Below are 15,917 nucleotides of genomic sequence, written 5' to 3' on the forward strand. Positions count from 1 at the left end.
ATAAATAACTCGTGGCTGCTGACCCTCCTCCTCCTCCTCCTTCTTTTTTGACTTCCTAAGCTGCTCAAGGGTCCCTGGGGTGCAAAGACCTTGCCTGCCCTCCTGGGGCTCCTGACTGCTCAGAGGCTGCAGACTTGTCTCTGTGGTAGCTGGTGGGTACTTCGCTGTGGCAGGTGGGCTGGTCCCAGAGCCACCCATGGGCTCCCCGAAGCAGACGAGGCCTCCCGCCCAAGTCCAAGTCCCAGCCCCACCCAGTCTCCTTCCAGAACTGGATTCACTCCTCTGGGGACCCTGGACACGAAGGACCACAACCAGCTGTGATGGTGACGCAAAAGGCTGGAGTCAGTCCCGTGGTCCCAAGGAAATGCAATTTGTAACGCATGCACAGCCCCGGACGGAACCATGTAACAGTCTGGCTGATGGGTTGACAGGTCATGGAGGGGGCTGGCCAGAGTCTGGGGGAGGAGGAGGGGCTGGAGCCCCTGGGAGGAAGGCAGGGGCGAAGGGGAAAACGGCGCAAGTGGATACAGGAGAGGTGAGAACACAGGCTGGGGGAAGGGGAGGAGAGGGCTGCAGAGCCCCAGCAGCAGGGAATAATCTAGGGGCAGCCGCTGACCCGAAGGTGGAGGGAAAGGCTGACGGCTGGAGGAGGCACGGAAAGAGGTGCTGAAGAAGAGGCACGAGGAGGGTCAGCAATGTGCGGTCTTGCTGGGGTCCCCAGGGGTCCGGGTGGCCACCACGGCCCCCCTGCAGGCCAGCAGTGTGTTGCTGCCTCGGGGACCAGAGGGGACTCGGCACCGGCCACAGACAAGCCTCCGCTGCCGGCCTCCCCCCTGACACCCGCCCTCCTGTGAGGGACCACCATCTTTGGCCCGGGTTCGAGTTGGGTGGCAAGTGCCGCCCCAGAGCTGGCTTGAGGTCCTGCCAGCCTCCCTCTTCCCGCCCCAGGAACCTGATACTCTGCTCCGAGCTGCCTGCGGGTGACCGTCCCCAGGACCGAGGACAGGAGACGGAGGGCACTTGGGCTGGGACCTCAGCCTCGCCTCCTCCACGGGTGGTGGCATTCTGTGACCCCCCGAGTTGTGGGGCTCAGTGCCTGCCCGCTGGTCTGGTGGGCTGTGGGCATCTGGCCATGCCAGGGGGAGAGGAGAGGCTGCAAGCGAGGTCTGCTGGGCTGCAGTATTCTTCCCTGCCCTCTGCTGACCTCCCAGCATGCCAACTGGCTGTTGGCCTCGCCCATGCCCGCCAGCCCTGCTCCTCTGCCCTGGGAAAACCTGTCCCCAGCCCCATGCACCTCGCCTCTGGGCAGGGAGGCCCCAGAGCAGAGTTGGGGGTCTGAGGCCACTCAGCTCTGCCCAGTCTTCACACACTGCTGGGTCTGACCCTCCTACCCGAGGTGGCCCTCCATCCGTGCCCAGGGCTGGACCCCCCTCAGCCACCACTCCTTGCCACGCTCATCGCCTGTGCAGCCAGACATAGCGGCTTGCTCCATGCTCTTCAGAGAAACCTACTCACCCCAAGGAGCAAGATACAACAGGCCAGGCCCCTCAGGTTTCAGAGGCAGGCTGCTTCCATGTTCCCCAACTCAAGACTGCAGCTGCCTTACTTCTCCTTTGCACACGGCGAGGAAAGCGGCTGGGGGGTGGGGGCGGCTTGCTCCTCACCAGTGTGTGATTTCTGGGGTCCATCTGCTTGAGCTAGAACCCGGGCTCTGCTCTTCAGGGGCTTTACAAGTTAACTATTACCTAACCTCTCCGTGGGCTTCCCAGATGGCTCAGTGGTAACAAATCTGCCTGCCAATGCAGGAGACCTGGGTTCGATCCCTGGGTCAGCAAGGGATTCCCTTCCTGGAGAATGGAATGGCAAGCTGCTCCAGTATTCTTGCCTGGAGAATCCCATGGACAGAGGAGCCTGGTGGGCTACAGTCCATGGGGTCGCAAGAGAGTCGGACACAACTGAGCGACTAAACAGCAACAACAAAAACCTCTGCGCACCTCAGTTTCAACTATAAGATGTACACATACACTCAGCGGATTCAGGAACAAACATGCGCTGCCGAAGAGCAAAAACTGGGGAAGGACCCACCCAATAACTGAGTTACTTGAGCAACCGAACGATGCCAGAGTAAGCTGGTTTCCCCCTAAGGTTGGATGGTTCAAGGCACAGGCAGCTAGAACAGAGCCATCCCTGGTCCACAAGGATTCCCTGGGGCAGGGCAGGGCAGGGTGGGGTGTGGGGGCCCCTTGGCCAGTTGGCTTAGTTTTAGAATGAGCGTCATGAGACCTCGACTACTGGTCTGATGAAGTTCTCCAGTTCATGGGATAATTTTTAGGATATGGCAGTTCTGGCCACCAGTACAGACCTCAATAGCCTGTACTTCTGAAGATGCAGGTGGAAAGTTGCTGCTCCGTGCCTGTTCCTGTCTTCTGGCTGGGGAGTACTCACAGGTACGTTATGTTACCACGAACAAGCGTGTCTCGGATGGGGTCCTTGGAATTGCACCACGGTGATGTACCAGCAGCCTGGGAACAGAGACGAGATGCCCAGGCGTGCACAGAAGGTGCTGCCTTTGCTACGGCAATTAATCCTCAGTAAAAATTCCGGTGACTAGCAGTGCTGCTACCCCAAAGGTAATGATTCTTAATAAGAACAGAGCTTCCTAACCAACCTCAATACAGACCCTAGAATTCCCGGGCCTCCCCGAGGGGCCTTCGGGTTCCACACCCCAAAGGAATGCTTTTTCGACCAACTCCAAGAAGCAATCTGTCTTCCATCAAGAGGCTGGATGGACACACCATGTCCTCTGAGGAAACTTCCGGTGACCAGCAATGGTCACGCCAATGGCTACCAAAGCTCTCTGTGATTTCACCTTGATTAAGAACGTAAAGATGACAAGATGGGCACAATTCTAAACACAGCCCCTCGGGAAGACCCCAGGTGCTCAACCCTCCAGGGTCTGGTCCCTCTCTGACCTGCCAGCAACCTGCCAAATACAGTTTCTGCCTCTCTGTCACCAAAGTTCTTTTTTAGAAAACTTTACGCACTTAACATCTCTCTCTCTCCCCGAGTGATTCCCCGGCTTCCCAATTGGATGTAGTGATAATACTCTCTTTCTTAGGACACTACAGCTTAGAAATAAGTGATTATCGTGACAAAAATTCCCATTCTGTGGGTTTGGGGGTTTTTCTTCCCACTCTCTATAACTTTCTTCTACTGGAACCCAGACTAGCACCCCCCCCAACCCCCATGGGGAGACTTGCTGACATTCTGGATTTCCAGATGAGGTCCTTTTTGCTCTGAAAGATGCTAAGTAGCAGTCCCACCTTCGCTGGCAGCAATGTACCAGGACAACAGTCTCTCTGTGTCCCATCCCTGGATCCTCATTAGGGACTGGATGTGGGGGACTATAGCCCTGGGCTTTGGACGAGCCAGGGCCCCCAGGTAGCAGGGTGAGAAACCTGGCTTTGTGGGGGCACAACCTGAGAGAGGCTGAGGCCACTCGGGTGAGCTCTGATGGAATACTGGAGCCCAAACCAGCCGGATTGCTGGGTGACCTGAAGTCCTGCCTTGAACTGTTAGAATTCTGAAAAATACCAGCACAGCTGAGAGACTGAGCGGAGGGATGCCTGACAATAAGCTCCTCGAATTAATTATAGAGCCGCTGCGTCTCAGAGGGGACCCGGCCCCATGCTCTGCACACTCGGGGTACAGCCCATGCTGTGAAGAAAGGTTGATGCTTTAATAGAAGAGAGAACAGAATTCTCCTGGTGGAGGTTTTATTTTCGAATTTCCAGTTCGAAAGACTCTATGTTTCAGAAGCTTGCCTGTTTAAACGCGCATCTTAATGCGCCGAAAACTACGTCTCTTGTCTTGCTTGATTTCACGTCTTTTGCTCCTGTTATCAAACGTGTGTTGAGATTGAATACACAGCCTGCATATGGCACCAAGGCTCACTCATGCGGAAGCCCTGCAAGCCCTCGGTGGGATCTTGCAGGGGAGGCAAGCTCCTGGCCAGGGCCACCCTGAGCCCCTCCTTCTCCCAGGACCGCCACGTTCAGGGGACGCGGGAGGCTGTCTCCCTTCAAAGGTGGTTTGGAACATATGGGGTCTTGGACTGAACACTATTATTCATTTGCTGTTGGTCCTGGACCACCAGAGCTGCCTGTGCTCCTATAAAAGTGTGTCCCCACAAACAGCCAGGAAATGGCTGCGTTCTAGATCTTTCCCAGTCCACTGAGACACACGACCATCTCCTGTAAAACAGCTGTGAAGGAAACTGGGTGCTTCATAGCTTGGCCCAACGTGCACACTCTGGCTTTCCCACAAACAATTCTACTCATGGCCGATGCCCACGTGGGATGCATCTGTCTCATCTGCAGTCTTTTTGCTGTCCCCCCCACCCCTACAGAAAGCTCCAAATGCTACCAGCGGGGGACACATCCACTCACCGCTGGAGGAAGGGAGTGCCTTGGCCCCTGGCCATTTTGGTGCATTTACCCCAACTATGAGCACTGTTCTGACTTCATCAAGACGACGCAGAACGTTTGTCTGGCCTTTTTTGGAAGCATGCCGCTACTTCATCTTAAGTTGACCTCCCATTCAGCCTGGGAGGGACGGTCTTTTGCCCTCTGTCTCAGAGGAAGAGCCTGAGGTTCAGAGAGGAGAAGTGATTTGCCTAACACAGCCAATAAGCTGTGGATTGGTCTCCATTTCTACATTTTACCCATGGAAGCCTTTTCCTGAAGCCCAGAGCATGCCTGTCAGGGGTCCTGGGGGTGAGGCAGATCCTGGATACTTGGAATGGTCGGTCCCATGACCACCTGGGAGCGTTTCAGAAATGCAGATGCACAGGCTCCACCTAAGAGATCCCCAGAGGACTCCTGCGCTCATGGAAGTTTAGGAGGCAATGGGAGACGGACCTGCGGGGTGGACCCGCGAGGTCGCACCCTGATCATCTGTGACTCAGTGACGATGGGGAATTTTGGGAGCCGGCCCCGGCCTGGGCTTGGATGCCCACGGCCTGTGGGTATGGGGGCCCTCTTAGCGGCTCTTGTTGCCGCTGGGCTGTGTCCAGGACTGCTCAGACATTACAGGTGGTCCTAGGGAGGGTGAGACCAAGGACCAAAGGCTCTGGGTCACAGGCTGCTTCCGGCCGCCCTCTGCTCCAGATCTGTAGTCAGTCCCCCATCCCTTCCTTTGCAGTTGCTGACATTTGGCAATTCCTTCTGCGTGAATACTAGTGAGGGGCCAACCCAAGGACCCAGCAGTCTCAGGATACAGCCGAGGACCCCATCTTTCTCTACTGTGTCCCCAGCTCAGGCTGGGTCACCTCTGATGGCTCTTCCTTGGCCCCCTGGAGAGCCCACAGGGGTACCAAAGAACAAGGCCCATCCAAAGGCCCTGCTCCACCTGGACCTCTCTGTGTCTCCAAGAAACACACACTTCTGCCATCCTCCCTTCATAACACACCCCTGGGAGAGGTGGTGGAGCCACACAGTCACTTAGGCCTGGCCTGACTCTGACCATCAGCCTTGGGGTGGCACCCTTTGCCCTCTGCCTCCCATCTCTACATCCGGCCCAGGGTACAGACCTGGTCCTATGGGAGCCCTCTCGCTGGGTCAGGCAGGCCCTAGGATGGTCGGCCTGAAGCTCCCTTGGCTTCACCGTCTTTCCCCTTCAAGCCCCAGGCCTCCCCAAGCAGTCACCTCGACCCTGCAGGCCCAAGCAGAGGGTGAGGGTCCTTAAGATAAAGAAGGCAGCCTCACAGCCTCCCGGAGTCGGGGGTGGGGAGGGGAGGGCAGGTCGGAAGGTGTGGGCAGCTAAGGCGGGTTAGGCAGGGTACTGCAGCCCCCAGCTGGCTCTGGCCAAGCTGGCACCGGGAACTGCAGCCCTGAGAGACCAAAGGGGCTGGAGGAGGCGAGGGAGTCCCCTGCTCTGTCCCCAATACAATTTCCCCACTGATTCCGCACTGGGTGGGATCATAGGACTCCTGCCCCCCATACCACGGCCCAGCAGGCAGCCGGCAGCTTATGTCCTGTGCGCACCTCCCCGTGGATCGTCCTGGGGATTTGGGGGCTCAGAGTCCCTTGGTTTCCAGCACGCCCCTCGCCAGCCCGAGCTTCCTGCGCAGCCCCGCAGATTGCAAAAGTCTGGCCCAGCCCCCTCCCCCGTTGGAGCTCCAGGGGCCTCCCTAACCAGCCCCACCAGGCGGGTGGCCCGCCTCCCCCGAGGCCCGGCGCGCAGTCCCCGCTGCAGCAGAGCTCCGCGCCCCCATCGTCGCCTCCGCGCGGCCCCCTGGCATTGCCGACCCGCCAGAGAGGGGCCCTACGGCCCGGCGCGAAGTTCCCCAAAGTGACCAGGGTGCCGAGAACCCCTGCCCCCTCCCCGCCCCTCCGGCTTCCCCCGAGACTCCGCCCGCCGCCCCCTCCCGTGCCTTCCGAAAAGTTGCGAGCGACGCCCCAAACTCCAGCCCCCGGCCCCGCGCCGCGCGCGCCCCTGGTGCCCCCGCGCTCGGCCGCCGCGCAGGGGCGCAGCTCCCCCCACCGGGCCCCGGCGCCATGACGCGGGAAGCGCAGCGGGGCCCCGGCGGCGGCGGTGCGGAGGCGGCCGAGTGCGGGTGTGGGCGGCGGCGCGGGGCGCACGTGCGCCGGGCGAGGGGCCGGGGGCCGCTTACCTGTTGGAGGTAGAGGAAGGCGGGCGGGCAGGGCACGGAGTGCGGGAGCATGCTGCCGGAGTTGGACAGCAGGAGGCAGCCCGAGTTCGCCATGGAGCACAGCATGGGGCGGCTGGGGGGCGCCCGGTGGCCGAGGAAGCTCTGCGCTCGCTGCGCGGCTCGCACCCTCCGCGCGTCCCTCGGTGTGTGCGCGCGCCCTGCCTCCCGGGCGCCCTCTCGGTCTCCTCCTCCTCTTCCTCCTCCGGCCCTCCCCTCCCCCTCGTGGCGCTCTTTAAGAGGGAGGCATGGAAGGAAAGCGGCGCGCCTCTGCCCAGTGCTCCCCTGCCCGGGCGGGGACGCTGGAGGGAGAGTGCGCGCGAGAAGATGGCAAGGGAGGCTCTATGCGCGAGAGAATGGCTGAGGGGGAGCCGGGGACAGGGAGTCCGTCACTTTGGAGCCACCGGAGCCCTGTCTGCAAAGAGTGGTGCGTGTGCGTGTGTGAGTGTGCGCGTGTGCGCGCGTGTGTAGCGGTGGGAGGGGGAGTCCCTGGCGTACTCCAACATCAAACAGCCCCGCGCGGAGGGAAGAGAATCCGGAACGACGGCACAACCGCTGATCGCACACTTAACCCCTCGCCCGCTGGCGCCCGCGCGGCCCCCCTCGCACCCTCCCACGGGTCTCTCCGCTCCCCTCCTGCTCCTCCCCGCGTCCAACGGCCACTGCCGGCTTTGGGGTCTGGAATCTCCTTTTGCCCCCTGGCTCTGTCCACCGGCCGCTGCGGAGAGCAGGAGCCGCTCTGCCGGCTCTGCGGCCCGACCGGAAGGCGCTTGGTCCTGCTTGGCGTTTGGAGAAGCGCCTCTTCTAAGGGAGGCCGGCTCAGTGGCGGGGATGTCGGTGATGTAATGAGGGCATCTACGCAGAGGCTTCCTCGCTGGAGAAGCGTCTCCCGCTGCCCGGGGCTTGGAAACCCGACTGGAGCCCCTGGGAGCCTCTCCCACCCTCCCGCTGGCCCTCGGAGCCCGTTTATACCCCAGCCCTGCCCCAGACACATGGCCTTGTGGACACTAATTACACCGGGGAGGGCGGCAAGGGGCAGTGGCTACAGCCGCATCCTCCCCTCCCCATATCCAAACACACTGGACTTGGTGTGCGCACATCAATGGAGCCCGAGTGCGCAATCAGATCCCTGACCCCAGTCCTCGCCTGGCAGAAGTCTTGACTGTGCCCTACACCGTGACAGGTGTGTGTGTGTGTGTGTGTGTGTACACATGTGCATAAATCTGCAGCTTCACCATCCACACACGCACACACACGGGCCTGCCATGGGTCCACACTTGCCAGATGCCCCCTGACCAAGCCCAGTTTACCAGGACAAGCCACAGGTGAGCGTGGCTGTGAGAGCGACAGCCTGCCCCTCACCACTGTTGGAGGCAGAGACAGCAGGGCCCATACGCAGCCTCTTGCTCCCACTTATGTGTACTTCCTCCCGGCAAGGGGCAAATCCCAGAGACCTAGTACTGATTCTGGACTCACCAGTCCTGTCTAAAGACACCTGAGATTCCTGTGCTCTTACTGTTGGGGAGCAAGCCCTACTCTGGAGGGAAGCAGGGCTGGGACTGCCTGGCAGTGGGAAGACCCACTCACTGGCTTGGGAGTCCAGTGGAGGCACTTGCTGTGTGATCTTAGGAAATTTGCTTGTCCTCTTTGGGCTTTGATTTCTCCCAGCCTGAAAGGTTGCTTGGCTGATGTCTGAGACTTAACACTTGCTGCAGAATGTGTCCGTGAGGGCCATTTAGGAAGAAGCAGCAAGGAGGGGCTGTTGGGGGGATACTGAGGCTGGGCTCCCTCCAAGCCATTTGGGAAAAAGCTCAGCTTGAACACATCTGGCAGGGGTGTGCCCCTTGGATGCCCTTCTCTGGGGGCACCCCATGTCCCTTGAATGAAACACTTCCTGTTCTTCCTCCTCTAGGAAGGAAAAGGCTGGACCACATCTGGCAGGGAGGCAGACAGAAGAAGGGTTGAGAGTCAAAGGAGAGGTGGTGGTGGGAGAGCTGACCATCATGTTGGGTAGCCGTCTTTGCCTGGCCTTTCTTTTGGGGAATCCATCACTGGGCTGATCCCAGAGGTGGCTCTGGCACAGAATGGGGATGGGGGCTATGGACTTGCAGAGACCACCCCTGCCTTCAGGCTGGACAGCTTATTAACTTAGCACCCCAGAAGAGGCACCTCTGCAGCCTAGGACAGTGACAGGGTGGCGTGCTGAGGCCTGGGGCACCTGACTGGGTACAGCGTTTGCCAGCAGAGACCTTGCTCTTCTGTGGCGGGTGGCCTCCCAGGGTGGCGCTGGTCACAGAGCCCGGCAGCCCTGCAGACTGCCTGCCTCCCAAGTCATGCTGCTCTGTCTTCTTGTTTCAGAAGCCTTCCCCTTCCTCTGTCCTCTTCTGGCACCTCCAGTTGTCACACATGAATTTGGGGCAGCCATGTGGCATTCACCCTCAGCCCTGGACTCCATGTCCACCCTGGCTATGACCCATTCACTCGCCAACTCAGTGTTGTTACAGAGTAGCTGCTGAGATCAACGCTTTATCCTTCCCATAAGAGAACTTGGGAGTGTATCCTAAACAGTGCCTAAAGCACAGGAGATAGACACCCTCTGAGTGGACTCTTATGCCTTTACTTATTATGAATCTGCTGTGTGCAGACACTGCAGCAGTTTCTGGAGCTGTAGAAATAAAGTTCTCCATGCTGGGAGAGAGCACGTCTTCTCATAGGGAAACCAAGCCGGCAAACCAAGACAGCAGCCTCCTGTACCGAGAGCTATGAAAGCACAGGGTAGTGGGGCTCTGATCTGGGTGAGCTTAGATGTGGGGTGTGGTCAGGGAAGCTTTCCTGGAGGGACTCCTGAGCTCAGTTATTGGCCCAGAGAAAACTGGGGTGGTGACTAAAGTGCCAGCCTCGGGAGCAGTATTGCTTCCGGCAGCCTCATGCCAGCTCATCAGTGAGCATCTCAGCCCAGGCACCTGCCTTCCAGCCTCACCTCCAGAGGGTGTCAGGCCCAGGGAACGTGTCTGAACACCTGCCTCCATCAGCCACCTAATCACACCCGGGCTCCAGCCAGAGTGAGAACAGCAAAACAGAACTGAAAGAAAAGCTCCAGAAAAACGACCTGAACAACGTGTATGTCTGGCTCATGTCTCAGGATGGGGCTTTGTGCCCATGGCCTCCTGTGCTGTTCCCTGAACTTATGACTTTCACTATAGCCAATTACTAAATGGCAAATTGAAGAGGCCTCGGTTCACCAAGGTATGCCTTTTGGGGGACATTAGGCCATGGAAGAGCTGAACCGTCTCTCTGGCCCCTTCCTGGTCTCCCCTTCAGGAACTGAAGTGTCAGGAAGGTAGGATGCTGGCTGGTTCACAGCCTCAAGCCAGTACCTTCAGAGCTCCTGGCAGGGGTGAGCGTGGCTGCCCGTGCTTCTATCCCCAGCCCCACCCCCACTCCTTGTCCCCGTGATGAGTGGACCACAGCTGCTGGAGGATCTAGGAAGTGCAGGTACAGAGGGCTGGGTCAGGCTGCTGCAGAAAAATCAGTGCCCCTGGGATGGATGTCCACACGGTGTCAGGAGCATCCCTTGTCTGTAGTCTGGAGGAGAAAGGGGAGAATGCTCTGGGCTCCTCCAACCGTGCCCTGGGAGCCCCCCAATGGCACGGACCATGTTTAGTGTGATTGTTTCTGAATCTGTGCCATTCTTTCCCAGAAGCTCCAGTGCCCAGTACAGAGGCATCGTATGAGACTGTGGGGTACTACGTTCTTCAGATCTCCTGGGCCCCTCCAGAGCCCCTGGTGTCTCCTGGGCCAGGGTGAGCCACCCTGAATGGTGGGTAGGGGATGCCCGGGCACCCCGTGCTCAGCTGCACCCGCTTCTGGGGCAAAGGGAGGCTGCGAGCTGGGAAGAGCTGTCAATCCAGTGCTAATATTCACTACTTAAAAAAAAGAGCCAAGGAAAAAAATATCCTGTTCGCCCTGAATCTGAGAAGGGCCTTGTTAGGGAGGCAGGAACTGAGCTGTAATTATTTCTGCGCTCCTGGGCACCACTATAAATATCAGGCAAGGAGGCACCTCAAAAGGTCCGGGTGGTTCCCAGGCTTTGGAGATCTCCTGGCTCCTTCCTGCCCCCACCCTGTGTCACCTTTCTTGGAGGAGACCCTACAGGGGGTGCTGGGGCTCCCCCATCTCCCCCAACCATTCTGGGCAAGCTTGCCTGGGGGATTCAGGCCCGTGTAGCTTTAAAACACTCTCAGACTCTTTGGTGTGCACCTCTGTGAAATGGGGGCACAGGGTCTCCCTGGGGCAGCATGTGCCAAAGTGTTTAAAATGGTCAATGTTCTTAACAAAGGCGGCAGTTCTGTGGCCAAATGATTTGGGAGATTGTTGCCTAAGACAACACCCCAAGTCCGATCCTTTGGAAATTCCAAGGCCACACCTGGGCAGAGGCCAGCAAGAACAGGAAGCCCTGCAGTCCCTTTAGGGGAGGCCGGGTGGGGGTTAAGTTACACATGGGCCTGGGCCTCTTTCCCCTCCTGAGTGTCCAGACTGGCGTCCTCAGGCTTCACCCCACGCAGGGAGGACAGCATGGAGCTTGGCAAAGGCCTCCCAAGACAAAGAGTGAACTCACCGTCTCCGATGGCAGCTGGGCCATGATCTACAAAGACAGTGTGCTCTGTGCTTCCAGCAGAGCCAGAGCTCTGTGCCCCAACATCGGGGTGTTTGGCACAGGCTTGGGTGTGAGCACTGAGGGGCCAAGGAGGCAGGAGCAGCAGAATTGTACCCAGCATCTCCATGGAGATGGGAGGGTGGAGTGGGCCAAGGTGGCTGTGGCTCAGGGAACAGGGTGTGTGCGTGAGGGGGCATGGGATGACCCAAGAAGTATCTTTTATGTGAGCCAACCAGATGCCTACATCACCAACTGAACACTCTCCCAGAGGAATTCATGCCCCACTTCCACAGTGGGGTGGCGTTGAGTGGAGTCAGGGGACAGGTCCAAGCCTGAGGCTGTTTGGGGTGCCTCTAGCAGACACCACTGGGGGAATGTCAGGTTGAGGACAAGAAGAAGCTTTTTAGTCATCGTGTAAAATGGAGGATCCCCCCAGATTCCCTGAAGGTTTGCGGCTTCCCTATCTTGGGGGTGGGGACTATTTGTGTTTCCTCCTAGTGTGTCCAGTTCTCCCAGAAGGGCAGGAAATTTGGCAGAGGAGCCCCTGCCGGGACAGGGTGGGAGTGCACAGCCCTGGCTGACCGGGCCATGCCAGAGGCATCCAGCAGAGGGCCCACTCACACCGGCCAGAGCCTCCCCTTTGAGGTCAGTACCACAAGGAGGGGCCGCTGAGGGTGCCCCCACCCTTGGCTCCCCCTGCATTCCTGAGCCCCCAGGTGTTTAAGTCAGTCCCAGCCCGGGCTGCCTTGGCCAGCACCCACCTTCCAGCTCGACGGGGATCCCCCACTCCTGGTGCTGTCCCCCTTGGCCCCAGCAGAGACTGCAGCAAAAGTAAGAATTGGCGTGCAAAGGAAGTTTATTTATCTGTTTAATTAAGAGGCGTTTGCCAGCCACATTCGGGTCCATCCGTCTCACTTACAACCATGTCCCGGCAAAATTAAACATAATAAATATAAGGAGACTGAAAGCAAAGGGCACACTCGAGATATATGGGCAAAGCCAGAAGTTGCACAGGGTTGCAGTTATAAGCACATCTTTCTTTGGCAAGTTCCTCTCCCCTCGGGGCCTGGGAGCCAGAGGAATGCGCTCAGAGAAGGGTTGTGGGTGCCATTCCTCCTTGCTTTTCCCACTCAGCACTGTTGCCAAGCTTTATTTATTTTAAATGAGCCCCCAGGACTTCTCCTTTCTCCTCTTCTGGAGAGGGGGAGAGAATTCAGCACAGAGCGGGAGAACATCTGAAATCAGCCAGCGCTGTGATGTTCCACCTCGGGGCGTGGTGGGAAAGAGGCTCGGCAGCTGCAGCCCTGGAAAGCTCTTTACAGGCTCCTGCTGCATCTGGGCTGTGAGCTCCTGGCTAGGAGGCGGGCTGTGCTGAGAGAACCTTGGAGAAACAGATCTGAACTCTTCAGGGTGGCCAAGCCACTACTCAGGATGCTGGCCCCCAGAACCCACAGGGTCTGGAGAGGGCCAGAGGAGGGAGAGGGGCAGAATTCTTTTTCAAGCCTCAAGAGCCCGACCGTTTGCTTAAACTTCTTGGGAATGAGAGTGTACAAAGCGAAAAAGTGGCGATTTATTCTCATTATTGATTGCTAACTGTAACAATACCTTGCCCTGGCTCAGTGCTTTTCTAACCTTTTCATCTCACTTGATCCTCACATAGTAGACGGGGAAGGGAGAATGATGCCCGTTCGGTTTATGACGACACGTCTAGGATCTCAGAAGTGGCCGAAGGTCACACAGCTAGGGAGAGGGAGAGTTCAGGCTGGAAAGTAAGCCTCTCAGTTCACAAACTCACACGAGTCTTTCGCTTCCCTCCCACGACTGTGCTTGGCTCATGTGCTCCATTGAGCATCCTCATCATTAGCCCTTGGCTTTCTCTCCTAACAGGATCAACCCCAAACCAAATCTGTTAATGTAATCGTCATTTGCAGTAGCCTGGGCATTTACTAATCACATTGCCACTCAGTCTGCATGGCAATTATTTTGAATTTCCTCTTTCTCATTAGGCAGGAGGTCGTGAGAACTCAGTAGGGTTGCTGAACTCTATGATGAAGCCAAGGAGAGAAGCTGCCACTGGACAGAGGAAGCCCTTCTGCAGGGTTCCTAGCTGGTCTGCCAGGAGAGACTCAATTTCATGGACCCTCATCTCGCACTCTGAGCCTGGCCCACCACCCAAGCTCTCCTGTCTATCTAAATCTGGGTGTATCTACTTGGCTCCCTGTGCCAACACGGAGAATGGCCGCAGAAAAGAAAAAGTCCTGAGAGGTACAGCAAGTCAGTGCATTTGCTTGGAGATGAAGATTCCAGCTTTGGCTGGCTCACAGATGAGATGCCCTTGGATGGCAGGGTCCCCGGTGCAGAATGACTGATGATAGCCTGTGCTTACACTAGGGCAGGGCTCATGTTACAGGTTTATCACCAGCAGAGGCTGTGGGAGCAGAGAAGCCTACATAACTCGCTCTTCCAGGCACCCCACCCAGGACGGCCCTCCTGGGCACTAAGATTGCCCTCAGCACCCTCATTTGCAGCACCAGGGACAGCGCCAGCATCTTGTCACTCTCTGGTCACCACCCCACAGCGAGACACAGTCCCTGGAAGGGAGAAGCACACTCATAGGCCCAGACTATGGAGCTGGAGGGGACATTGGGATCACGGTGTCCAGTCTTCTGCATTCTATCTGGCAGCCACGAAAGCTTTCAGGGACTGGCACTGTCTTTTTCCTTTTTCTTGAAGTACTCCACTGAGGGAGACCTAGATATCTCTCTGGGGAACTTGTTCAGATTTTTATCACCCTGGCTGTCAAGAAATTCTGTCTTGTGTCTCACACAGACCTTTTCCACCTTAATTTTATTCAGTGGAGAAAAGCCTTGAAGGAATTCCAAGGGGGAGCTTGGACCAGCAGCTGAAGCCACTGTCATCTCCAGCTCCCAAAAGGGACTGGGAGTCACCCACAAGAACCTGTAGAACAAGGCTGTGTGCTCCAGGAAAGGGTTTAACAGCAGCTCCACATGCCCCAGGGTGTCAGGAAGGGAAGACCGTGTGCTTGACATTTAGGAATCCCTCACATGGACAGAGGAGCCTGGTGGGCTCCTGTCCAGGGGGGTCATAAAGAGTCAGACATGATTTAGTGGCTAAACAATAATAACAAACAATTGTGACAGGCATGAATTTGTGCCAAAGTTCAATTCGAATTGAACTGAAGACACAAAGCACTGAGGGTCCCTAAGCAGTGAGCCGTGGGAAGGGGTCAAGGCTTGTCATTTCATCCACAGGGGATGGATCTGAGCTGCCTATGGTAGAGGACCCGTTCTGTGCTTCCTGCCTCTCCATAGACAGCAAGTGAAATAGCTGGACTCTTCAATTTGCCATCAGTTAAAATAAACCTTACTTAACTGAAAAACCAGTGACCCTTCCTTCAGCCTTGGTTGAGGAGAGGCAACAAAGGGACAGACCCAGGGAAACCCTCTAGAGAGGGAATGATGAACAGGGGTTAGCCTGGGTCCAAGGACTGTGAAAGTCAAGTCCTCCCAACTGAACAAATCTGAAAGTCTCTGGGTCAAACATCTGCCTATAGCCTCAGCCAGTTAAAAAGCAACCTCAAGGCTGCAAGAAGCAGAATGCAAAGGGGCTGGCTCTTGGCTCCTCCTCTGCCCCTTCCTGCCCCTAAAGCCAAAGAAATAGTTCATTAAAAGCTCATTAGGAGCCCAAGGCCACAAAGGCCCAGAGAGGCAGCACTGTCCTGGCAAAGTGCATGATCCTGAGAAGGCAGGTGCACTGTGTCAGGCAGCCAGTGCCAAACTAGAGACAGAAACAGAGAAATGGAGCCAAGAGGTGGCCAGTGCTGAGAGATGGGGGCAGTGGGGGTGGGGTGGGAGGCTCTTCCAATGAAGTTTTATGGGAGCTGAGCTTGTCTCAGGACTCATAGGGGTAGAGACATACCTGTCAGCCAGGAAGCAGAGGAGCAGACTCGTACCTGCAGACTCTCCTCCTCTCACTCCCAAAGGGGCAGAGGCCACATCTGTATTCTTTCTCAGTCTTTGAGGGGAGTGAGCCAGGGTTAGGAGGGAGGGGTAGGCAGGACCCTGGCTGGTGTCAACTCTGCCTGACAACTCAGAATACACCAGGAAAGTTTCATCAACTGGTGCCTACTGGAGGATAGTGCAGCAGAGAAAGGGGCCATGGATGCTGCTTGCTTCTCCAGATTCCCTAACAATTGCCAAGAGAAGGGAAGTGGGACTTCTCTGCTGGGGGACTTAGACATGAGGCTATTCTGGGGCCCCCAGCCCATCTGGCTTCCTATCCTTCTGCTCCCTCTCACTCCTTGTCAGGGGTGTGTGGGGGACCCCTCCTCTTCCTTGATCTATGGTGGCATTGGGGTCCAACGCTATTTTGGCATCGACACAACTCTAAAGTTCCAAGGCATGAGGTTTCTGAGAATTCACTGGCAAGGAGGTTTGGGGGAAGTTGGCAGCCAGCTGAGGGCCCTGTGCTGCTCATAGCAGCTCCCAACCTCTCCTCCTGCTGAGAGCTGCTGCATCAGGATGGGGGGGG

This window comes from Bubalus kerabau, chromosome 4 (assembly GCF_029407905.1).
Source record: "Bubalus kerabau isolate K-KA32 ecotype Philippines breed swamp buffalo chromosome 4, PCC_UOA_SB_1v2, whole genome shotgun sequence".
Taxonomy (NCBI): domain Eukaryota; kingdom Metazoa; phylum Chordata; class Mammalia; order Artiodactyla; family Bovidae; genus Bubalus; species Bubalus kerabau.